This window comes from Equus caballus, chromosome 14 (genome assembly GCF_041296265.1).
Source record: "Equus caballus isolate H_3958 breed thoroughbred chromosome 14, TB-T2T, whole genome shotgun sequence".
NCBI classification, from domain to species: domain Eukaryota; kingdom Metazoa; phylum Chordata; class Mammalia; order Perissodactyla; family Equidae; genus Equus; species Equus caballus.
Genome location: NC_091697.1, coordinates 23,486,407 through 23,511,278, shown reverse-complemented (window position 1 = coordinate 23,511,278; position 24,872 = coordinate 23,486,407). Strand labels below are relative to the sequence as shown.

General features: G+C 51.1%; 1 long non-coding RNA gene across 1 annotated transcript; it reads left to right on the top strand.

The window, feature by feature from the left end:
- Window positions 1-17,212: 17,212 nt before the first annotated feature.
- LOC138917249 (uncharacterized) lies at window positions 17,213-24,216 on the top strand. The gene is made up of 2 exons (XR_011424986.1): window positions 17,213-22,830; window positions 23,823-24,216. It is a non-coding gene; the product is annotated as an uncharacterized lncRNA (long non-coding RNA).
- The last annotated feature ends 656 nt before the right edge of the window (window positions 24,217-24,872 follow it).

Below are 24,872 nucleotides of genomic sequence, written 5' to 3'. Positions count from 1 at the left end.
GAATGTGTTCTCCTCTGAAGCCTCCAGAAGGAACACAACCCAGCCATCACCTTCCTTTTAGCCCAGTGAGACCCACTGTGGACTTCTGGGCTCCAGAACTGTAAGATAATACGTTTGGGTTGTTTTAAACCACTGTGTTCATGACAATTTGTTACAACAGCCCTAGGAAACTAACCTGACAGTGTCTGACCTGCCCACCCAGCAGCCTGGTACTGCCTGTCTCCTGACTTTCCAACCACCTCCCTTCTCCCAGAGGACCTGGCCTCAAATCCCAGTTCTGCTTACCCATGGGGTGCTGTTGGGCACCCACATCATCTCTTTGAGCTTGGTTCTCTAATCTGCAAGATACAGCTCACAATCAAACTGGCCTTACAGTCTTGCTGTGAGGGTTAAATGGAATGATGCTGGTGAAGTCTCTTGGCAACCGTGCCTGGCACGAAATTGGTGCTTGATAATATTTTTAGTTGCTGAGCCTAATTCTGAAACTTTCACTTGTGCTCCTGGAACCCCCTCCTGCTTTGTCCCTGGCTGGGGCCCCAGCTCTTCCTAAGAGGACAGCCCCTTCCTGCAGTGCTTAGACCAGCAGGGACCCTTGGAAGCCAACTCTCTCCTTCCCAGAAGCCCCTGGGTCAACAGGTCCCTGAGCACTGTGCTCACAGCAAGGAGGAAACTTAACCCGGTTTCAAACCCTTTGCTGCCACTTCCCAGCTGTGTGACATTGGGCGAGTTACTTCACCACTCTAAGCCTCAGTTTACTCATTTGCAGAATGCCCCAACTGAGGCCTGGCCCAGGGTGTTGGTATGAGGGTTAAGGGTGCTCATGGCTGGGCACATGGCAGATGCTCAATAAACAGCAGCAACCATTGGGCTCCCAAACTAGGGAAGCCCTTCCCTCTCAGCCGGGACCCAATCCAGGTTCAGTGGACCCTGGAGCCCATACAGTCCGTGGCCCGTCTTTAAGAAAGACCATGCCTCCTGGAATTAATGAGCATTTACAGTAAGGTTGCAGGATACAAAGTTGATATATAAAAGTCAATTGCTTTCCTAAATATTAACAATGAACAAGTGGAATTTGAAGCTAAAAACACAATACCATTTATGTTAGCACCCCATAAAATGAAATACTTGGGTACAGGTCTAACAAAATATGTACAAGATCTATACGAGGAAAACTATGAAACTGATGAATGAAATCAAAGAACTAAATAAACGTTTGTGGAAAGGAAGTCTCAATGTTGCCAAAATATCGGTTCTTCCCAACTTGATCTGTAGATTTAATGCAATCCCTATCAAAATCCCGGCAAGTTACTTTGTGAATCTCAACAAAATGATTCTGAAGTTTATATGGAGAGGCAAAAGACCCAGAATAATCAACAAATACTGAAGGAAAATCACAAAGTCGGAGGATTGACACTACCCAACTTCAAGACTTAGTACAAAGCTGCCGTGGTCAAGGCAGTGGTAGTGGCAAAAGAATAGATGAATAGATCAGTGGAACAGAATGAAGAGCCCAGAAAAAGACCTCCATGAATATAGTCAACTGATCTTTGACAAAGGAGCAAAGACAATACAATGGAGCAAAGATAGTTTTCAAAAAATGGCGCTGGAAACTGGACATTCACAAGCAAAACAATTAGTGTTGATATAGACCTTATACCCTTCACAAAAATTAACTCAAAATGGACCACGTACCTAAATGTAAAACCCAAAGCTATAAAACTCCTGGAAGATGACACAGGAGAAAACCTCCATGACCTTGGGTATGGTGATGACTTTTTAGATTCAACACCAAGACACATCATGAAAGAAATAATTGCTAAGCTGGACTTCATTAAAATTAAGAACTTTTGCTCTGCAAAAGACAATGTCAAGAGAATTAGAGGACAAGCCACAGACTGGGAGAAAATGTTTGCAAAAGACACATCTGATGAAAGATTGTTATCCAAGAAAACATACAAAGGACTCTTAAAACTCAACAACAACAAGATGAACAATAGATTAGAAAATGGGCCAAAGACCTTAACAGACACCTTACTGAAGAAGATATACAGATGACAAATAGGCACATGAAAAGATGCTCCACATGATATCTCATCAGGGAAGTGCAAATTAAAACAACAATGAGATACCACTACACACCTATTAGAATGGCCAAAATCCGGAACACTGACAACACCAAACGCTGGTGAGGAGGTGGAGCAACAGGAACGCTCGTAGGTTGCTGGAGGGAATGCAAAATGGTCCAGCTACTTTGGAAGATAATTTGGCAATTTTCTACAAAACTAAACAGAGTCTTACCATATCATCTGGAAATCGTGCCCTTGGCATTTACCCAAAGGAGTTGAAAACTTATGTCCACACAAAAACCTGCACGTGGATGTCCATTGCAGATTTATTCATAATTGCCAAAACTTGGAAGGAACCAAGATGTCCTACAGTAGGTAAATAGACAAACTGTGGTACATCCAGATTGTGGAATATTATTCAGCACTGAAAAGGCATAGAGGAAACTAAAATGTATATTACTATGTGAAAGAGGTCAATCTGAAAAGGTGACATGCTGTATGATTCCAACCATACGACATTCTGAAAAAGGCTAAACTATGGAGACAGTAAAAAGCTCAGTGGTTGCTGGGATTGGGCTAGGGGAGGTGTAGGCAGGGCACAGAGGATTTTTAGGGCAGTGAAGATACTCTGAATGATGCTATACTGGTGGATACATGACAGTATGTTTGTCCAAACCCATAGAATGTACAGCACCAAGAAAGAATACTAGTGTAAACTATGGACTTTGGGTGACCATGATGTGTCAATGTTGGTTCACCATTCATGACACATGTCCACTCAGGTGCATGACGTTGATAACGGGGAGGCTATGCGTGTGTGGGGGTACGGGGTGTATGCGAAGACGCTGTACCTCCCTGTCGACTTTGTTGTAAACCTTGATAACTGCTTTAGGAAGATTATGTCTTAAAAAAAAAAAAGAGCATTACACTTTTACAAATATGAAATAGGGCCTCAGGTGGGGCCTGGTCCAGAGAGGGACCCTGAAGCTGAAACTCCATTAGCTCCTGCTCTCTGCTCTCAACCCCTTCTCCCCCGTGGTGCCTGTGCCAAACGGCTCCCAGAGAAGTGCCCCTAGCCAGCCTGCGTGATTGTTCGGGCAGCGGCCACCACGGCCCTCCAGCAGTCTCCATGCCCCCTTGGTGAGGGAGCAAGACTCACAGGACAAATGCAGGACATCTCTCGGGCGAGGTCAGCTCCCTGAGACAGAGGGGACCTTAATCTCCCCCACTCTGACAGCGGGGTTGCCGGATTTAGGAAAGAAGAATATTGGACACCTGGTTAAATTTGAGTGCAGATAAACAACAGACAATTTTTTAGCTTAAGTAGGGCCATTTTGCCTGGGACATTTAACGGAGCGTCCTGCGTCTCATCTGGCAGCCCTGGCCAGCAGGGAGCCGGGAGAGGCAGCCTCAGTGCCATGGGAAACGAAGTCGACTTTAGCAGTGGGGCTCCTGGCTCTTCTTTCCCAGGCAAGGATGTGGCTATTCAAACTCAGGGTGTGTCTTTCAGAAGCGTTCCTGGCCTGAGAAGTGGCTGGGGACCCTTGACCTTCAGCAGCAGGGTATCCAGCGGCAGAGGGGATCTGGGGCAGCTGCCCCCTGGCAGGTCGGTGACTCAGGGTCAGACCACTGGGACCCTGTGACAGACCTGGGATTGTCAGAGTCTCACTTCTTCTCCCTGAGTCTCTGTTTCTCCCCCTGAAAAATGATAGTTCTTGAGTCCTTCCGGGTAGCCGGCACTGAATGTGAACACTAAGTGTAAAATGCTCGTATGGGAGTCAGAGGTGACTATCCCCATGTCAGGTTTTTGTTGTCAGCCATTTTCCCAAACTGTGGAACCGGCTCTGCTGAAACTGGCAGGTGGAGGACCTCTGGCACACACACGTGGTCACCAGCTGGGCGCTCCTCTGTACGGAACCCCCTATTTTGTGTCAGAGGTGCCCATGCTCTTTGTGCCTGCAGTCAGTGCTGGCAGATCGCCCAGGGGACTGTTTTTCCAGGGAGCCACCTTGGAGCCCCACTCTCGCCTCACCTCTGACAGCTGCAGCTTCCGTGGCCCCGGAGCGCAAGCTGCTGACACCCATCTCCCACCTCTGCTGGCCCTCCAGCACACCAGCTGCGGCCCTGGGGCTGCTTCCGCCTGCCCCTGCAGTGTGACCACAGCTCACGGACACCTGGTAGCACTCAACATGGGACGTTATGTCTTAAGGGAGCCTTGCAGCCGCCCTGGAGAGCAGGTGTCACACACCCATTTCTGCAGATGCAGAAACTGAAACTCAGGGAAAGAACATGTACTCTGTGCTGGCATGAGCTCAGAGTTTAGAGCAGGCAGATTGCTGTTGTTCCCTTTAATGTAACACATGCAAACGCAAGGGAAGCATGATATTAAAAACAAGCTTTCCCTACGCGCAGGAGCCCCATCTCTCTCAGGTCGGGGGCTCTCAGCCTCAGCACTGTGACATTTTGTTGTGGGACTTGTCCTGTGCATTGTAGGATGTTGAGCATCACCCTTGCCCGTGTCCATCAGGCGCCAGTGGCGCATCCTTCCCCACCTCCACTGTTGTGACAACCAAAATGTCTGCACACTTTGTCAGATGTCCCTGGGGAGCAAAAATCACCTCTGCCAAGAACCACCACTCTAGAGTCACCATTGCTAATATTTTCTTGAAAATCTTTTCAGAGTATTTCTAAGCACATGTGTATGCCTTTATTTCTTAAACAAAAATGGATTAACATACACAACTCTTCCACCATTTGCTTTTGTACATAATGATACATCGTGAGTGGGCATCTTTCTGCGTATGCACACGCAAACCTGCACTTCCCCTTCAAACAACTGCACGCTCTTTCTTTGTGGGTCCAGCTGCAATGGAAGGAGCCAGTTTCCTAACACACGGCACTTGAGTTATTTCCAGGGTTTTGCTGTTGGGAATGATGCTCTGATCAGCATCTTCACGTGTAAATCTTGATAGATCCGTGGGCTAAACTCCTAAAGGTGGAATTGCTGGGCCAGAGGTACAGATCTGCCACATTGTTATCCAAAATAGTTTGCACCCATTTACGCTGTTGCCACTAATATCTTGATTTAAAATACCAAACATTTAGTGAGCATTTACTGTGTTTCAAGTGCTGTGCTAAGCAACGCCGGTGAGCGAGCTTATTTCATTCTCACTACAGTTCTATTTGGTAGGCACTGTTATTATTTCCATTTTACAGGCTTAGAGAGCTTATGAGTTTTACACTTGTACCTGACAGAACTGGAAACCTGGCCCAGAGCCGTCTCAGACTAAAATCTGTTCTCTTAATCTCCATAACAATCTTGTGAGGTGGCCCCATTACTGCCATTGTCCAATGAAACCACTGAGATCTAGCTCAGTTCAAGTGACTTGCCCAGGGCCACAGAACCCAACCATAAGTCCGAGCTTGACCCCAGAATCTGTGCTCTTCCACTGAGGCTCCAGTGACACCTCTTCTAGGAAGCTCTCTAAGATGACTCCAGTGTCCTTATTGTCTGACCTCCGCTAGCAGCTCCCTGGAATCCCTGGGAATCTGCAGCAGGTATTTCAACCCAGAGTGGGTGGGTTTGTGGGTGAGTGTGACCTTATGGGCATCGGTGTCATACAGAGCTAGATTAGGACCCTCCCACTGGCCATCTTAGGCAAGAGAACTCCCCTCCTGGGGCCTTATTTATTCATTGTCATGATTCTTGCTATTACTGTGGTTAAAAGTGCTCAACGATGACAGCAGTCACCATTTATGGAGTGCCCTCTCTGTGCCACATTGTGCAGTGGACAGTGTCTCAGTTTGGGTTCCTCCGGAAGCAGACACTGAGACAAGGATTTGGGGCAAACAGTTTTATTTGGGAGGTGACCCCAGGAAGCTTGGTGAGGGAGTGGGGAAGTGGCACAGGGAAGGGAGGAAAACCATGGAGTGGCGTATAACCAATGGGTTCCTGCCACGGGCAGCTGGGCTCCATCCTGCTGGGGACCTCTGAGAAATCTCGTGGCTCAATACTGACACGTTATTATTAACTAAAGTTCATAGTTTATACTAGGATTCACTTTTTGTGTTGTACATACAGTGGGTTTGAACAAATGCATACTGACATGCGTCCACCATCACAGTATCACACAGAATATTTCACTGCCCGAAAATCCCCTGTGCCCCACCCATCCCGGCCTCCCTCCCTCCCCGTCCTCTGGCCCAGTGACTATTTTAAGTGCTGGGGATGCAGCGAGGACAAACTAAAATTTCTGTCTTCATGGATCTGATGTTCCAGTGGGGGAGATGGATGTTAAACAAGTAAGCAGATAACACATCACAAAGTTGAGGTGCTGATAAACATGGTGACGAGTGTGTGGGGTGGGGACGGGGTCCTTCTTCAGACAGGTGGTCAGAAATGCCCCTTTGAGGAGATGGCACCTGAGCAGACCCTGCCCATCTGTGAGCGGCCACAGAGGCTGCCGGGAGCCCTGGGCCCAGAGGCCTCTGCCACCGAGAGACAGGCCAAAGCGTGAGGCCCAGAAAGACCCCCTGACTCCTCACAGTCAGAGCAAGGGCGACAGGCTGAATAATTTCCCCCAAATTCGTATGGTGAAGTCCTAACCACTAGGACCTCAGAATGAGACTGCTGGAGATAGGGTTTTTAAAGAGATAACTAAGTTAAAATGAGGTCATATCAGGTGAGTCCTAACCCAATATGACTGAAGGCCTTACAAAGAGAGGAAATAAGGGCATGGACACACAGGGGGAGGACCATGTGAAGACGCAGGGAGAAGATAGCCAAGCAGAGTAGCCTCAGAAGACACCAACCCTGCCGACACCTTGATCTTGGACTCCTAGGCTCCAGACCATGAGGAAATAGTGTCTGTTGTTGAAGTCACTCTGTCTGTGGCACTTTGCTGTGGCAGCCCTCGCAGACTAATGCAGGAGGCGAGAAACTGCCCTTCTGTTCGCCGGCCCTCACGCACGTCCCACTCAGAGGTGTGAGATAGGGCAGTCTGCTGGGACCCAAACAATCTGGGTGCAAGAGTATGCATTGCAGTGGCCTTTCCTTCAGGGGGTAGCAGAGCTGTCCTCTCAGATCTAGTCCATTAGTCGCTGCTGGGTGTGGCGGCCACTTACCAGGGCCCGCCAGGCGCAAGGCGGGCCCAGAACAGGATCATGAAGAGCACAGAGACCTGGAGTCCGTCAGACAGACCGGGGCAAGGCCTCACTCTCTCTTCCACTTTGTCCTGAGTGACCTTGAGTGGGTTATTTCACCTTCACAAGCTTCGGTTTCCATATCCGTCAAACGGGGGGAAATGGTGGCTCCTGCCTCCTATGGCTGTTGGGGGAGCCACTCGAGTAGGGGCTTGGGAAGCGCTCAGCTCAGAGCCGGCCACACGGATGAGTTAGTGGTTCTTCTCATCCATAGAGTGTTTGTGTCCACAACGAATTTGGGAGGCAGGTATTATTCTCATTTCGTGGTAAGGAAACACCTAAAGGCACCTTCTGTTGACCAGCCAGTTGACCCACGGCCTTGAAGACAAGACCAACCAGCCCCTGGTTGGCTCTACCAAAAGTCCCCTGGAGGAACAGGTGGCACCGTTGGCTGTGGCACTGCCATCACCAGGGTCAAGCTTGCGGGCCCTGGTCTTGTAAATAATTCTCAAAAGTCCTGATCATACTGTGTGTCCCTCTCTAGCCCCTTAAGTCCGCAGTGCTGGCCCTGGAAGAGCTGAAGGACAGACTTTCTGTGACATTTCTGGCTTGTCTTCCTACCTCCCTTCTGATTTACCTCTCTGGGCCTCAGTCTCCTCATCTGGAAAGTGAGGTTTAGAGGTTCAGTGGTTTTTCAAGGTTCCTCTTAGCAGGGATTCTGCCTTAGATGCCATCGGGGGAAAGTTACTCCAGGGTGACGGTCACACTTAACGAAAGCTGTTATTGACTGTACATGTCCTGCGCTGGGTACTTTCCATCCATCGTCTCATTTTACGTCTGACAAAGAGCCGTGAGCTGGGTGGTATTGGCCCTATTCTACAGATGAGAAGACTGAGGCCAGAGGTGAGCACCGATTGTTCAAGGTCCCAGGACCCATGCATGGCAGGGCTGGGCCTTGAACTCAGGTCTGTCTGGGCTCAAGGTCTGTGCCTCCTGCGCCCCTCCCCCTGCCCCCATCGTGTATCTCATGCGTTATAGTTTTAGTTTTTTTGTTTTGTTTTGTTTCTAGGCAAAACGTTGTTTTGTCAGGACTACAATTCAGTTCAGATTTATGGATAAAAAATATTATTCCTAACAATACAGTGACCTTCATGTTTTAGCACCAAGCTCAGTGCTTGGGGCATGGCTTTTATGATCCCTGCTCTTCCTGTCCTTGTGAGGGGAAGCCCCCGGCCATGTGCATTGGCTTTAACTTTCACAAAAAGAACCTGGAGGTGAGCATGTTTTTCCAGCCCTCCTTTGAAATGGGGGGGATGAGGAACAGAGATGTTATTGAGGTTTGGGGCCGAAATTTAAGGGCGAACTGAAATCTTGGAGAGGATGCTGATTTCCTTCAGACATTAAAAAACCTGTCAAATGGATGCTAATTGTCAAGGTTTCCTGGAGCTCAGAGGAGCTTTCCAGAATGCAGTACAAGAGAGGAGGACAAAGGCAAATGAGATGGGGCCGCATGGACCTGATTCCCTTTGTTCTGCATGTGGCTTCAGGTTTAGGGTTGCAGTAGCCTGGCACGATGGGGACATATATGTGAAAATATTTTGTATGCAGGATAGTGCAATGAGGAAGAGGAGGAGGAGGATGGGGAGGAGGACAGGGAGAAAAAGGAGGAGAAGAGAAGGCGGAGAAGGGGGAAGGAGAGGAGGAGTCTCAGAAGGCCTGGACTCGGGCTCAGCTCTGCCGCCAGCTAACTGTGTGACTTATCTGGGCCCCAGTCTCAGTCTCTAAGAAATGGTTGGACACCAGACTATCTCATTGTTCCATTTGGGTTCCACAAAGACGGCCTGGGCCAGTACAGCACAGCATTCTGTTTCCTAGGAACACGCCCTAACAGCAGCGGTGGTGATAGATGACGAAAGTAGCTCATATTTATTAGGCATTTAGTGTGGGCCAAGAGCTGTGCAAAGTATTTTGCGTGGCTGATCTCACTTGGGTCTCCTACTCAAGCGAGGGATGGGTACTGTATTATCCTCACGGTAACAAGGAGGAAACTGCGGCTCAGAGAGGCCAAGTGACTTGCTCACGTCCCAGAACTAGAAAGGGGCAGACCTAGCGTTCGAACCAGGCACTCCCTCTTAGGTGAAGTCTTAAGGAGCACCAATAAGCCCTCAGGCTCGGGTCTCCAGAAAGCCAAAGCCTGACCTCCCCCAGCCTAGGCAGAGTCCCTGAGTGTCCCTGGCTTAGGCAGGCCTCACTGGAGTGTAACCAGAGCCGCTTAGAGAGGCCCCAGTCAGTGCTGGTCACTCAGTCAGAGACCTGTGCTGCTCACAGACCTGCCCCCGAGAGGGCTGGAAGGCAGCCTGGGACATGGGGCGAGCTTCTCACTGTCCCGGCTCTTCCCTAGCAGGCTAAGTGGCTTTGGGCCCTTGTTAACGGCGTCATCTCAGATCAGTGCCAGGCCATTTGGGGCACTCCAGGGGGCAGGTGGTGGGTGGCAAGCAGTGCGCCTCTTCCTCCTTGCCTCTTGGTCCCTTGGTTTGAGCCGCCCCCGGCTTAAAGTTGACACGGTAGGCATTTCAGGTGAGGGGGATGCCTGGGTGTGGGAGTCAATTTCATTCCTGCGTGTACATTACTTGCAAACCCAAACCACAGCTTGCCTGAAAATTCCAGGCCACACTCCTGGAAGCCACCTGATCAAATATTCATGGACACCATGGGGTTGACATCATCCTGATTTCCATGCTCTGCGTTTATTGCTTTGGCACTATTTTATGAGAGTTATTTTCCCTCCTCTGCTCGGGGCTGCATTTTCACCACCTCCAAAAAATCCACCTTAGAGCAATTTACACATCTGTGGATCATTGAAATGGTGCTCAGGCCCCAACTTTGGAGAAAGAAGAAAATTGAAAATTAACTTATATGTCAAGCAATGACCACAGTGATGAAACCACATAAATCTTTGTAGAGGTGCATGATTTGGTAGAAAAAAATCTTCCGATTAAAGAGACCAGGCTTTGAGGCCCAAAGCTGCCCTTTACAACATGGTGACAATGATACATTTAGTCAGGGTTTACCATGTGCCAAAGTACTTACATAACAAATCTATGAGCTAGATATTATTATCACCTCTATTTTTCAGAAGAGGAAACTGAGGCACAGAGAAGTTAAGTAACTTGCCCAAGATCTCATAAATTGCAAAAAGCAATTTGCTAAGCCCACTTATTTCCACTTACTCAGAAAATGAGGGATGATCATTCCCAATTTATCAGACACTTGGGAAGAGTAGATTCTGCAAGGGAGGAGCGTTTAGCACGCGGGATGTCCGCCCTCCTCCTTCTTTCCTTCTTTTCGGTATTGATCAAAGGCCTGGCCATTGTGTCATGTCTAGTGCTAGGTCCTGGAGGGATGGCCCTCACCCTCCCTCTCCCCTGGGAGCCTGCCATCTTGTAGTGATGTGGGTGATCAACAGGGACCCCTGCATTGTCTCACTCTCCCGTGTTACCAATGGGGTCAATATTTCCCCTCATATTTCCTCTTCCCTGTTTCTGGTGGGAGGGGGATTCCCATAGGAGGGCAGAATCAGAGAATCATTGTCATCGGTTACCCCTTCCTTGCCATTTTATGTAACCAAAGTCTGACCCAGGTAGAAGCCCAGAGAAGTGAAAGTATTTGCCTAAGGCCACACAGGAAGCAAGCAGCTAAACCAGGATTTGTGTCTGACCCAAGCCCCACGATAAGGCAGCTCATTTCAAACTCAGGCAACTGTGATGGGTCCAAAGTCCTTCCCTACTTTGAGCCCAAATCTCCAGCCTGCCATTTGCATCCAACAGCCTGCAACATTGGCTCCTACGTTGCATTCCACATTCCCCAAAGAGAAGTCACTCCTTTCAACACCACTCTGGGAAATATTTGGCGCCATGGCTCTGTCCTCCCTCAAGACCCCCTATGCCTTCAACCTTCTTATTAGAAAGGATGTAGAGTTCCCTTCCCTTTCCTGTGGCTCTTATTGGATGTACTACCCTTTATGAAAATCCCCTTTAGGTAAGATGCCAGCCGTGGAATGGGCCGCTGCAGATGAGGGCTGCAGGGCAGGGGTGAGGAGTCTGCTCACCTTCCATAGCCAGCGCTTGTTCTGTCAGCTTTCCTGTCGGGCACACCCAGCGCAGTGTGATCTCTGAGTCAACGAGAGTCCCTAGGTAACAGGCATACCTGCCGCTACCAAGGCAAGATGCGCAGGCACCAGCATGAGGAGCGCCTCCTGGATTCCAGGCTTGGTTCACACAGTGTTGCTCTGAACCTTCATCACATCTCTCGGAGGCAGCTCTCATTAGCCCCAGTCTGCAGATAAGGCAGCAGAGGCTTAGGGGGCGGCTACACTTAGAAGCACAGAACTAGGGCAAATGCTCCAATCTTGTGCCGGTGGAGTCAAGTGTTAGGCCCCAGTGGGCAAGGCCTACAACTACCCTGTGAACATCACGTTATTGGATCCAGTCTCCTGTACACGGCATTCACCATACTTTTGGATTCCAAGTGTTTCAGGAGCTAGAGTTGGGCTATGACCCCTAACTTTGTAATTTCCCTGAATTTGATCATGATGACATCCATAAATGTCATGAATAGGATGCCGTTGAGTTCAGAGTCCTGAAGCCTCTGCCAGCGCCTGCCCACCTCCAGCCTCTACTGTCCCACTGACCGGCTCTCTTTGAGTCTCGACCCAAGGACAGTAAGGAATCCAGCAACACGCTCTGCTCGCCCCCACGATCTTCTCCAGCTCGTCCAAATGGATATGCTGTGAGACCGCAGTGGTGAACTTTGGTTGTTTTTCACCTACATCTTTTGGGGTTAACGTTTTTATTTTCCTTTGGGGGAATATGGTAGGTTGGAATATTGCTTCTAATTCTTCACTCCCCTCTAAGAGGATTATACGTCCATACCTTGACTCTTGCATTGCAGTGCCTCTCAGCGCAGCGGCTATCGCCCCTCCCCCACGGCAGTGCTCTTGAGCTTGGTCAAGAGATCGGCGCTGACCCATGGGATGTGGGTGGGCATGAGGTGAGCAGAGACTCCGCATGTGCCTGTGTGACCCCGTTTTCTGTACTCCTGTTATCCAAGATGAGAAAATCACGTCTCCTGGTTCACACGGGATGAGGAGCACCTGGCGCAGACCCAACTCGCCCTGCAGGCTGGAGCCAAGCCCAGGCGACCCCAGCAGGGACACAATTTGTCCTCAGATTCATGAGAGAGGAAAAACTGCTTGCCAGTGTAAGCCGCTGGGTTGGTGGTGGTTCTCCAGATCAGTGGAGTCACCGCCAGTTCCTACGGGGAAGCATCCCCTTCCCCTCTCTTGGCACCACCCAGGGGGAGACTAGGCCTAGGCAGGGTCAGTAGGCATTCCCGTGCTGGGGACTCTCCATCCGCAACCTCCTCCATCCTCTCTCTGCCCAGCTCCCACCTACTCCGCGCCCGGGCCCTTGCTTGCCTGCAGTCCCCGTGGGGCTGGTAACACTACCTCCTTTCCTTGCCCCTCAGGCCAATGGGAGTAAGAGCTTCTCCCCGCTCTAGTCCCAGCTGCCTCGAGGCCCCTGTCGGCTCCCTAACTCACTCCAGGCCTCGGCGAGCAGACCTCGCAGCATCTTACATTCAGAATCCCCCTCTGTGTGTACCCTCTGCTTCCAACTGGGATTCAGCCTGGTCCAGGACCATAGTCCTGATTCCAGCCCCTGGGGGCACTCGGCAGGTTACTTAAGCTTCATTTTCTCCCCACTTGACGAAACGGGGGTCATACTGTCGCCCTTCCAAGGCTGTTGTGAGACAGAAATCAGATCATGGATGGACAGTGCCTCCCCTTGGGCTTAACCCCTGGTGGGCTGCGATTCAGGTTACCCTCCAGCCCGCCTTGCTATAGCCGCCAACTAACATAGTGCCGGGCACATGAGAGAGCATTAATAAATATTTGAACTGTCGTTTGAAAAGCGCTATGGTAGATTTTTTTCCTTTGACCTTTTGATTATTTTCCCTCTTGAAATAGCAGAATAAGGCCCCCAGTGCCATGGCGACAGTCTCTATAGAAATCCGTAGCCTGTTCTCAGCACACCCACGGATGCCAGTGGGAGGCTGGCATAGATTTGGACCAATGGAGAGAAGGCATGTTTAGCCTTGTCCTGGTTACAAAGAACATTTTTTTTCCTTTCAAATGGACCTTCCTGTCCCCAATTCAGCATCATCTAGCTCTCTCCTAATGTGGGTTAATTTTCCACCAGCTCCTAGAAAGAGTGTATTTCCATCCTCTCCTAGGACAGACTGAGGAGTCTCAAAGAGGATAAAGCAAGCTTTGGTGGCTAATATTCGGAGCCCCCTGAGGAGCCGGGCTGCCCTCGCGTTTCTGCCTCAATCCTTTCAGGCGCCGTGATCCCAGGGTAGAAACAGACTTGTGTTGCTACCAGAAATCCCCACTGTTTTGGCCTTTCCTTTGCCAGGCTGGCCCTGGAGAAGGCTGGGAATGTATTAGTTTAGGAATGGAGGCCCTTTCCTGCAACCAAGAAGGGCCTCTGTCCCTTTAAGAGGGCCCTTGAGGAGGGACAGTCAGAGAATCACAGAGATGAGGGCCAGATGGCCAGGAAACAGGATGGCAGTGAGCTAGGGAGAGGACCAGCTGGGCCGTCTGCTTGTTCACCTGGCGGTGGAGAGGACAGCGGCCCGTGGCTGCAGCGGGAAGAGTCGGGTGAGGGCCGGGCACCTGATCCAGGGCCCTCAGAATGGCCCCACTGGCCCACCTGCCTGAACCGGGACTCGGAGCTGTAGACCTGGGAGGCGGTGGGAAAGCAACAGAAAAATTATGGGCTGTGGGGTCTGACGGGCGTGGCCCAAACCCTAGCTGTTTTCCCTGGACAGCACTGTCTGAGCTTCCATTTCCTCTTCTGTAAAATGCGACGATAATCCCCTCTCACAAATACACTGTGATGCAAACAAGGGTAACGTGTGGAGCACAGTGCACGGCGCGCAGTAGGTGCTCAGGAAAGCTCAGGCCCCCTCTCCTCCAGAGCGCGTGCTAGGAACTGCTTAACTGAGAGGGGCACAGGGAAGATCTTTCTCTGAAAGCCTGGGAGTTTAAGAAGGAAACCCCCAAATCCTGCTTCAATACCTTACTAAGAATGCAAAGCTATCACTTAGGACTGGGACCAGCTACCTGTAACAGAACACCCAGATAATATTGGCTTAAACAAGATAAAATGTACTTTTCTCTCATATAAAAGAAATCCTGATGCAGAGTCAAGGGCTGGAATAGTGGCTCCTGGTCATCCCCTCCAAGGAGTCAAGGCTCCTTCTATCTTTGAGTTCTGCTTTCCTTAAAGTGTGGCTTCCATCATCAAGGTCACTGCATGGCCATAAAATGCTGCCACTGCTCCAGCCATCATGCCCTCATTCCAGGCCTGGAAGGGAAAGGAGAAGTGCAAGAGGGTGCACATCTCAGATGAGTTAGCATTTAAAAAAAACTACCAGAAACTCCGCCTGATGACTTCTACTTATAACTTATGGGCCACCCCTACAGCAAGGGAGGCTGGGAAATGTACTGGGCAGGCGGATACCTCCAATAATGTAGGGGTTCTACTGGTAAGGAGAAATAGGAGAATGTTGTCCCTGCCATAGCCAATGCTGCAGCTTCTTCAGTTTCACTGGAAAGGTCTTCCTGGACCAACATTGGGAATAATTTCCCCAGGAACAAGAAAGCATCTGGGTCTTTCTGCCTTCTGCTACTGGTTCTCACCCAGTGGACCAGCTGTTTCTGGAAAGGCCACTGATGAGAGTGATGTCAGAGGGCTGTGGTGTGCAGCCGACCTCAAAAGCAGAGCTACGGTCAGATCCTGGCCCCTGCTCTCGCTGGCTGCGTGTCCGGGCGCGTGCCTAAACTGCACTCCGCAGGATGCGTTGATTCCCTTATGGATCCACGAGGTACTTAGGGCCAAAGATTCGGCCAGAGTCTGCTGCTCCCCAAGTTGTCAGCAAGGTTAGTTCCTGTCCCTCCCACCCTTCCATTGCCCACCCACACATCAGCTCACACCCAGCCTCAGACGGCACATAGATCTGCGGGATCAGAAAGGTTCCGAATCAGAAGCTCGGAGGGATTACACGTGGGTCCCAGGTCAAAACTTATAGGGAGCGTGTAATACCCTAAGGATAACCACCACGGTCTGCTGTATCCTGTTATCTCGCACCTGCCTACCTTATCAGCTGCATTACTTATCCGTCTCTATGTAACAAGTCACCCCAAACATAGTGGCTTACAAACCAATACAGGTGTATGATGTCACAGTTTCTGTGCGTCAGGAATCCAGGTGTGGCACAGCTCAAGGCCGCGATCCAGTTATCACCTGGTGCTGCAGTCATCGCAAGCTTCCACTCAGGGTGGATGGGCTTTTAGCTCACTCAGGCTGTCGTTGGCCGGATTCAGCTTCTCACTGGCTGTTGGTTGGAGGCTCCCTCAGTTTCATGCCATATAGACTTCTCCATAGTGTAGTCCACAACGTGGTGGCTTGTCATCAGAACAAGCAAGTGAGAAAGCAAGAGATGGAGTGTGAGCAAGAAGGAAGTCTTTTATAACCTAATCTCAGGAGTGTCAGCTCATCATTATTTTATTGTATTCATTAGAAACAAGTAACTTGGTCCAGCCCAAAGTCAAGGGTGGGAGGGGGGAACATTTGAGAAGTGCCAATCAATGTCCTGCTTCATCCACTCACCTTCACTCTCACAGTTCCAGACATAAGGGCCTGTTTCCTTCCATGAATGAGCTTAGCTCCTTCCTACCGCAGGACCTTTGCACATACAGTTCTCACTGCCTGGTAACTCTTCCCTCCCTCTCTGCCTAGTTCTACTCATTCTCAGATTTCATCTCTAGCTTAATTTTTGCAGAGAAGCCTTTCCTGACCACGCTTTTCCTCAGTTACAGGAAGGAGGGGGCCTGAAACATGACTCGGTACTGGGTAGCACCCAGAGTTTACCTTCAAGCAGAAGCCTGGCCCCTGCCCGTTTGACTCTTGTTCTTGGGTGGTTTGATGTGCTGTGCTAAAGCAGTAGCTGCAATCCTCAGACAGACACCCTTTGGATCTAGTTCACCGATTCCTGGCATACCGTGCTGGGCTGCCCTAGCAGTCGAAACAGAGGAAGGAGATGGACCCCCATTTCAGGCAAGGTCTCAGCTCTGAATATGTGTGTTTTTCTGACCAAGCTGTTTTTATCCTCTGTGCACTCATTCACTTGTAATGGGTTTGATTTTAACTCCATAACTCAAGTGTGGGATAAATATAAATTTCTCTATTCCATCCACCCGAGTGCCATTTCTGTTCTGAGCCTCGGTTAGGTAGCAACTTGATTGCAGCTGATCCATGCCCTCCCCTTCCCCAAAGATCTCATCTGTGCTTGGTGTGCAGAGGTGATGGGAGGAGGCCACCTTGTCCTCGATGTCACCTTTAGTGGCATTTAGCATTCTGAGTCATTGGTCAATGCAGGTCACCATGGAGCCGTCCCTCGTTCCTCTCTGCAACCTGTCTCAGATCAGGTGACTCTGTTACTTCTGTGACATTCTGGGGCTCACCGGAGTCGTCACAGGATTGAGGGAAGCTCCGTGAGATGTCCGAGCCCCTGATTGCCTGGACACGCTGTGTGGCCACTTCTGCCCTTCTGTGTGGCCTTTTTCTGCCTGTGTGGCAGCTCCTGCCTCCCTGGGGCTCCGTCTTCCCTTCTGCTCTGAGATCCCACAGATCGTCCCTCTGGGGACTTTGCCTTTGTCCCCACACCTGGCCCTGGGAAAAGAGCATGCAGGCCTCTCTCACAGGGACGTCAGTGTTCTCATCACTCCCCTCCTAGTGCTTTTCCGCATCGCCCGGGGGACATCCTTCTGGTCTGCAGGGGAGTGGGGAGTGCCTCGCTTTGCTCATGCTGTCTTCCTCCAAATGTTTTTGGCTAAACCATGAGTTCTTTCCGATCTCCTGAGAGTCTCATCTTGGAAGCTCAAAACCCAAAGAGGACTCCTCTCCAGTGTGAAAGAGCCCCGGCGGTGTGGGGCCCAGAGGAGGCGCCCGTCTGGGCTGGCCATCGGGGAGGCCAGAGCTGCGTGAAGGATGAGTGAGTGGGATAAGCAAGGAAGGGGCAGTTCCGGGGTGAGAAGAGCCGGTTCAGAGGTGGGCAGGGGTGGAGAGGCCTCCGAGCGGCTGCCCGGGGTGTGAAGGGAATGCGTTGTGTCTCGGGAGCCGCTGAGACGAGGCTGTAGGAGGGATCTGGTAATGGAAGTTCTGGAGGCCAGGCCTAGGCGTTTGGATTTCGTCTCGAGGAATGTAGACCCATGGGAGAGTTTTTAGCATGCAGTGATATGGCTGGCCCTGTGCTTTAGAGGTTTCTCTCTGAGCCGGGGTGGAGGATGGGCTGAAGGCAGGAGCGAGGAGGCCCGCACAGCAGACCGTGGAGAAGAGAGTTCCAGAGCTGCCCTCCGGGGCGCGTCTACCTGATCAGGGACCTGGCTGCTTGCTTGCCTTCTGTCCCACCACGCCCTGGACTTTTGGTCTTCATACTGATTCCTCTTGCTGGTAGACGCATGCTGCGCCCTGAATTAATGTTTCAGTGAAGCAGACCAGTTTCGCCAGGAAACATTCCATTTTTCCTGGGTCAACCAGTGCGTTGGCATTGGCGTTGGCGTTTGAGATGACAGTCGTTTGTAGTCCCGGTGTGGACAGAGTGTGCAGTGTCGAACAGCATTTGCGGGGCGATGGAGGGAAGAGGGGAGCCTTTGGAGCCCCACAGACCTGCGTTCAAATCCTGGCCTTTCTGCGAATGTCAAGGAGGTCGCTTCCCCTCTCTGGACGTCCCTTTCAGCATCTCTAAGACAGAGACCGTCAGGGACCGTGCGCGTCCAGGGAGCTGACTTTTGCAAAGGGCCTGGCTCCCGGTGGTCCTCTTCTTTGCTCCGTGAGCACACAGCCACCCACCTCACTCCCCACGAGGGGAAGTTGCCGTTTTAAAGAACCCCGGGAGTGCATGGAGCCCGGTCCCAGGCAGTGAACTGCTGACGGGAGAATGTCACACAGATGCTGAGGGGGAGAAGGGCTCGAGGGGGCCAGGGGAGGGAAAATATGGGTTGCTTGGCTACTGTTTTATTTTTAATCTGCTCTGATCACATGGGGCTATCCCAGTGAATAGAGTCCCAATTGCGAAACGAGAGCATGATTAAAAAAAGTCTTAAAAGCCACCTGTGTCATCTTAGGGTTCAAGCTGTCAGAAATAGAGGCTCCCTCGCCCCCAGACGCCTCTGTGCTCCTGCTCGTCAGCCTGCAGAGCTGTGAGTAAGCGCCGAGCCTCTTGCAGTGGGAGAGCGGCTGCCTGGCCTGTGGATGAGTCACGGCCGCGTGCCCTGGTCCCCTGCCTGCCAGGTGGCCACTATCTTTGGATATTTTTATTTTCCTTTGTGGGGAAGGATAATTACGGCCTCAGCGCCCTGTGGCTGTATCCATTCTGCCTGCCCCGGACAGAGGCAAAGATCCTTCACAAAACCCTCTTTTTTCAGGGAAACTGGGGGATGCTGGAGTCGGGGCGGGGGGGCGGTGAGCAGGTCTGAGGTATGCAGAAGCATGGAGGGCACAAGTGCAGGAAGCTTTTGGGATTTGCAAGATGCTTCACCTAACCGTGTACCATCAATCACTGCCAAATGCAGTTGTTATGCAAGGGAGCTTAATTGGCCTACAGGTTGGCTGAGTTTTAAACCCACGGATTGTACCAATGCAAGAGAAAGGAATTCAGATTTGACAGGCTCAGGATGGAGCTGTGTGGTTTACAGAATGGGTAACAAATGGAAAATGGCCTGATAGGTAGATAGATAGCTAGATAAATGGAGGGATGGATGGATGAGTGTTAGCTGAGAGGGAACAAGGAGAAATGTAGACATCAGGAGTTTTGGACTGTGGTATGCTTAAAATGCAATGCAATGGCCACGTGAAAAATGCTCCAGACAGCTGCCGGATACTGAGAAGTCAACCAGGATTGAAGAGAATATAATTCATTCTAGAGAGCTCCTCCACACCCAGATGAGGCAGGTAGAAGTCTTCAGCTGAGTTGTGTCACTGGGGGGAAATACTTGTTCCTGAAGTCTAGAGTTAGGCTTGAGCGTGCATTTAGCAATCAGAGTCCTGCGTTTGGATTGCCACCCGGCCGGGTAACCTTGGGAAAACTGTGTAACTTCTTTGGCTCTCAGTTTCCTCGTCATAAGGAATGCCTGTTTCATGGAGAGGATGCACTGAGGTCACGGATGAGCCTGACGTAGAGTCAGAGCTTGGTCCACAGTGGCGATTACACTTTCTGTATTGCTTTTGTCGACACACTTTGATTGTGACTGAGCAGCTCCCTTGTGCCGGGCCCCTGTCGGATACTCAGCATACAGGCACGTTTGATTCGTTTCACAAATGTTTGCTGAGCACCTCCTTGTGCCTGGCAGACGGTGCCGAGGCTTGGGGACTGACTGAGGTGGAAACAGACAAGACCCCTGCCCTCAAGGTGCCCCCAGCCTGGTGAGGCAAACTCTCAAATAACTAAAAGTGCTTAGCATGGAAGATCCTCACTGAATGCTAGGACTTCAAGGGGCTCCAGGCCAACAGGCTCATCACAGGGGCTGTCAACCCCTCCTGCAGATGAGAAAACTGAGGCTCAGAAAGGTGGAGAGACACTCCCAGGTCCCCACAGCTAGTGGGTGGCAGAGCCTCAACTGGAGTACTGACTCCAGACCCTGTGTCCCTTCCCAACAACACACAGCAGCCGGGGTGCGTTTCCCAAGCTTCTGAACAGAGACACCAGTCTAGGCAGAGTCGAGAGTACACACAGATGCCAGAGCTGTTTCTTTTCCGGATTCTCCAATTTGGGAAGGATGTAATTTCAGAGATAGAGGGGAGGGGGCTGAGGACAGTCAGCACCTACTGGCGACGAGGGTGCCAGGCGCGTCTTGGTGTACATATGTGTGTCTACGAATGTGTGTGTGTGCCCATGCCTATATCTGTGTATCTCTGTCCGTGTTTGCACGTCTGCAAGTGGAGAGGAGGCAGGCGGGTGTGTCTATCTGTGTGTCCGTCTACGTGTATTTGTGTGACTCTGTGTGTCTGTATGTCTGTATGTCTGTATGGGTGTGTCTGTACTTATATGTATGTTTCTGTTCGTCTATGTGTGTGTGTTTACTTATGTGTGTTTGTGGGTCTGTGTGTCTTCGGGCGTGCGTGTGTTGATGTCTGTGTCTGTGTGTGTGTGCCTCTGTGGGTGTGTGCTGTGACCTGTCCCCTCCTCGCCCCCAGCGGTTTCCATGCAGCTGATCTAACTTGTCCTTCAGACTCGGGGAAACGACAGCGGCAGTGCCTTATCTCCCAGCCTGCCACTCTGTCGGAGGAAATTAGGTTGGCTTGGCACAACCTGCTCCTTCTGAGGTCATTCTGGCTGTGATCTGCACGTTCTGCTCTCCTAGGTATTTGTCTGTTGATTGCTTGATGAATACCTGCCAATGCAGAGATTAAGAGAACATGAGTTTTGGGGTTTTTTAAAAAGAATCATAGCAGGGGTGGAACGTTAGCTGTCTGTCTTCTTTGCCGTGGACTTGGAAGCCGTGGGAAAGGAGACAGAGCTTCGACTTTGGAATGGTAAGACCTCCAGCTAAAGCTGTGTGGCCTCGGGGAGGACACTTTACCTCTCTGAGCTGAAGTTCTTTACCTGCAAAATTCAGAATGTTCTTTGGAGGAGTAAATATAATAATAGAAAAAAATGTTCTCAGAAATCCACAAAGTCTTTGAATTGTGTGATGTCAAGGCGGAGCAGCCAGTGGGAGGACTCTGGGCTCAGATGTCAGGCAGATGTGCGTTTGGGTCCTGGCTTCGTTCTTTTCCCAGTGTATGACCTTGAGCAAATTACTCTTCCTCTCTCAGCCTCAGACTGCTCATCTGTTAACAAGGATTTTATACATAAAGGATTTAGCCCATTGCTGGCCGCTGTGGGGGCCCACAAAATGGGAGCTGTTAACGTTTTTAGTAATACAACAGCAGTGATGGCATAATTAATAGCTGCCCACTTTCAAACTTGAGTGAGTATAGGCGAGATAGAGCCTCTGGAAGCGCAGGGTGAAATGGCGTCATAGATGTGATTTACTATTAGTTGTTTTCACTATTTCAAATGCTGCATCAGCACACTGTTCTTGGCATCACCAGACTCTTGGCAAACGCTCTGTGTAACGTCTAGAACTCAGAGGCCATTCTAGGTGCAGAGAGGAGCTGAGAACGAGGCAGCCTCCAGCACAGAGTGGTCCGTGACAACTGCTGGGGGCCGACTTCCCCGGGAGCCAGCTCCAGCCCCTTCAGCCGCATCCGTTCTGCATGATCTCCTCACCCCAGCGTGACCGCACCCCCTTGCCTTGGAAGATGCTGTCCGCTCCCCTGGAATATCCCTCACCACCACTCTACCCCCCAGATCATCTGCACTGGGCTCCAGGTCCCTGTCCCCAGGCTGAGGCAGATGTCCCTGCTCTGTCCCCAGTGCACCCTGGATTCATCTCAGCATGCACAATGTCCAGGGCACTCGAATTATGTGCTCTGTGCCTGGCTCCCTCCAGCCAGTGCGGTCCAGGAGGGAAGGGACAGGGAAGGGGACCACAGAGCCCTCGGTGGATGTTTGCAGAGTGAAGGCATGGAGACCAGGTGTCTCCTCTCACCTTCTGTCCCCACCCCTTCAGAGGGCAGTACCTTCAGACATCAGTGTTCGCTTCATCTGAACCCATTCCGGCGACCGTCTTGCTCAGTAACAGAGGGCCCAGAGAGGGGTGCCTGCTGCTGCCGGTTTGGTTTTGAAGCAGATGGGTTTGTCTCCTCTGGACTGCTTGTCTCCAATAACAGCACCACGCAGACCAGAGGACAGAAGACTCCCAAGGGTTGGACCAGCATTAGCCTGTGTTTTCGGGTGTACATGGGCGTTTGCTGTGACGACTGTGGGCGTCCACATGGCTCTAAGCATCCGTTTTGGAGAGTGATTGGGAGCCCGGGGTCTGGTTTTGGACTGCCCCAGAACGCTAAACCTCTTTGCAGCTGAACCTCCTCGTCTGTGAAATGGGGATACAGCACTGTACACACCTCCTCACTGGGGTCCTGTCGGCATTCCCTGAGGTCGTGCGAGCAAAGCCCTGACCCAGGGCCTGGTGGAGCGAGTGTCAGTGAAGGCGGCTGGAGCTCCTGTTGTGGTGCATTCGTAACTGATGGTGGTGACAGACCAAGGCCTCCACCGTGACTGCGACAGAGATTGACATCTGGAGTGGGATGTCTGCCCCCTTCCTGCCGGAGCTGGGCCCTGGAGACTAGATGTCGGAAGGACTCTGCAATTTCAGCTGAGTCTTTTTATGATCATGTGGGCATCATTCAAGGAGAGAGAGGGTCTATCCGAACCTGATGAGATCTGAGCCTTCCTCTCACTCAACAGCCACCTGGCACACCTAGTTGGCAGTCTGCTTGGCGTACGGACAACCTCATTGTGGCGGCTATTTTTGTAAATCAAGTTTTATTGGAACACAGCCATGCCCATTCATGTCCATGTTGTCTGTGACTGCTCTCACACCATAATGGCGGAGGTGAGTAGTTGCAACAGAGACGACGGGGTAACATATTTTCTATCTGGCCTTTACAGAAAAATTTCGTGACCCTAGCGTTAGACTGAAGAAGGATTACAAACTAATCTGGTTGAGCTAAACCAGAAGCCTGAGCACCATCCCACCTCCTCACTCTCCCTCAGCCCTGACATTGGGTAGGTCACCAAAACCAGATTATTTGCCCCCTTTTATCTCATACATTTGGTCCTCCACCTCCTTCTCAAAAGCCACTGCCTTAGCTCAGCCCTGTTCCCCGCTCTTGACTATCACAAACCTGGGCCCCCTGGAAGGAGTCTGGGGGAATTCGATAAAGCTGTCCTCTCTGGGGAGAGGTGGCTCCACGACACGTCGGTCAGCAGGGGCCTCTGTGCAGGGAAACAGCCACCTAACCCCACGGATCACACCCAGTCAATTCCAGCTCTTGTCCCTTTGGTTACACTCTCTGATTATACTGTCTCCTTGCCTCCCTCTCCACGTGGGAGCTGGTGATCTTTCTAACAGGCTGTGTGCCTCAACTGCTCAGCCTCTCCACAGCTCCCTCAGGACATGCCCTCAGGACAGAGCCCACGTACATGACATTCAGGGCCTGTCACGGTCCAGTGCTTCCCCGCCTGCCGAGCCTCCATCACAACTGAGCACTGTCACACAACTGGGGGTTCCCTAGCCCACGTTCACCCTTGTTCACACTTTGGGGATCGGCACAGTCTTGTCCTCCAGGAAATACTCTGCTCTTCCTCTGATCCACCTGGAAAATTCCCACTCATCCTTTAGGTCCACCATAGGCGTCTCTGCCGTGCTTTGCCCTCCCCGATTCTCTCAGCGGACTCAGGCGCTCCTTCTAGGGTTCGACTCAGTCTCCGCACACCATGACTCGCAGCCCAGAGGCGGCTCAGAACAGCAGTGAGTGGAGCCTGACCGCGCTTATCAAAAGTTGAACTAGACTAGAAAACACAAAATTGTGTTGCTCTTTTCAGGTGCGGTTGTAACATGGGGTGGACAACCGAGGCTGTGGAGCCACGCTGCCGGGGTCAAGTCTAGCCCCACAGTTTATCAGCAACGACCCTGGGCAAGTGAGTGAGTCTCTCTGGGCCTCGGTTTCCTCATCTGGACAACAGTGAGAACAACAGCACTTTCTTCATGGCTTGTCATGAAGATTAAAGGAATGTGTTAATATATAAATACATCATATATTAATATATATGTTGCTTAGAAAGATAGCTGGCCGCATAGTGAACACTATAAGCATGTTCACTAGTGTGTGTGTGCATGCACACGTGCGTGTGACTGTGGTTTACGATGAGCACCATTGGAAAGCCTCTTCTCTGGCTGGGATCTACTCTGATCTTTATTAAAGCAATTATTAGACTAGATGATGACTTTTTTTTGCTTTTCTCTCCCCTTTACTAGACAGGGAGCTGCTGGAGGGCAGCAAGTGCGTCGTATTCATCCCCGCGCTGCGGGCACCTAGCACCATGCTTAGTTGATGTTTTTTGAATAAATGGGTGAATGAGGCCCAGGTCCTGAAGCTGGACCGCCACAGGGTCTCCTTCTCCAGTTGCAGGGGCTGGGATCCCCCAGCTGCTCCTTTGAGGAGCATCCCAAGCTTGTATGGATTTGGTGGCTTTCTCAGGCTGTCTGGTCTCCACGATGAGACTGTGACCACCTCTCACTGCCAGCGAGAGGGAGAGGGCGTGGGGGACCCTCGAGCCAGACATGGAGCTTCCAAACTGATTCTGAGGAAAATGGAGACTCCTGCTGCCCTAAGAGATTTCTGTAATGAGAGAAAACCAATCTAAATGCAAATAGCCCACAGCGTGGTTGGGGAGGGGCTCTGGCTGCAGAAAGGCCCGGAAGCCAACCCAGCCCACGTCACGAGGCCGGCTCACGGGACAGGAGCACCACTCTATCCGTTTAGGATTAACGTCTAAACGAGTGACAGAGCCACACGCATTGCTGGCCATGTTCCCTGGTGCTCATGGCGCCAACTGAGAAACGGGTGTCCCTAAGGGGGCCAGTCATCAGCC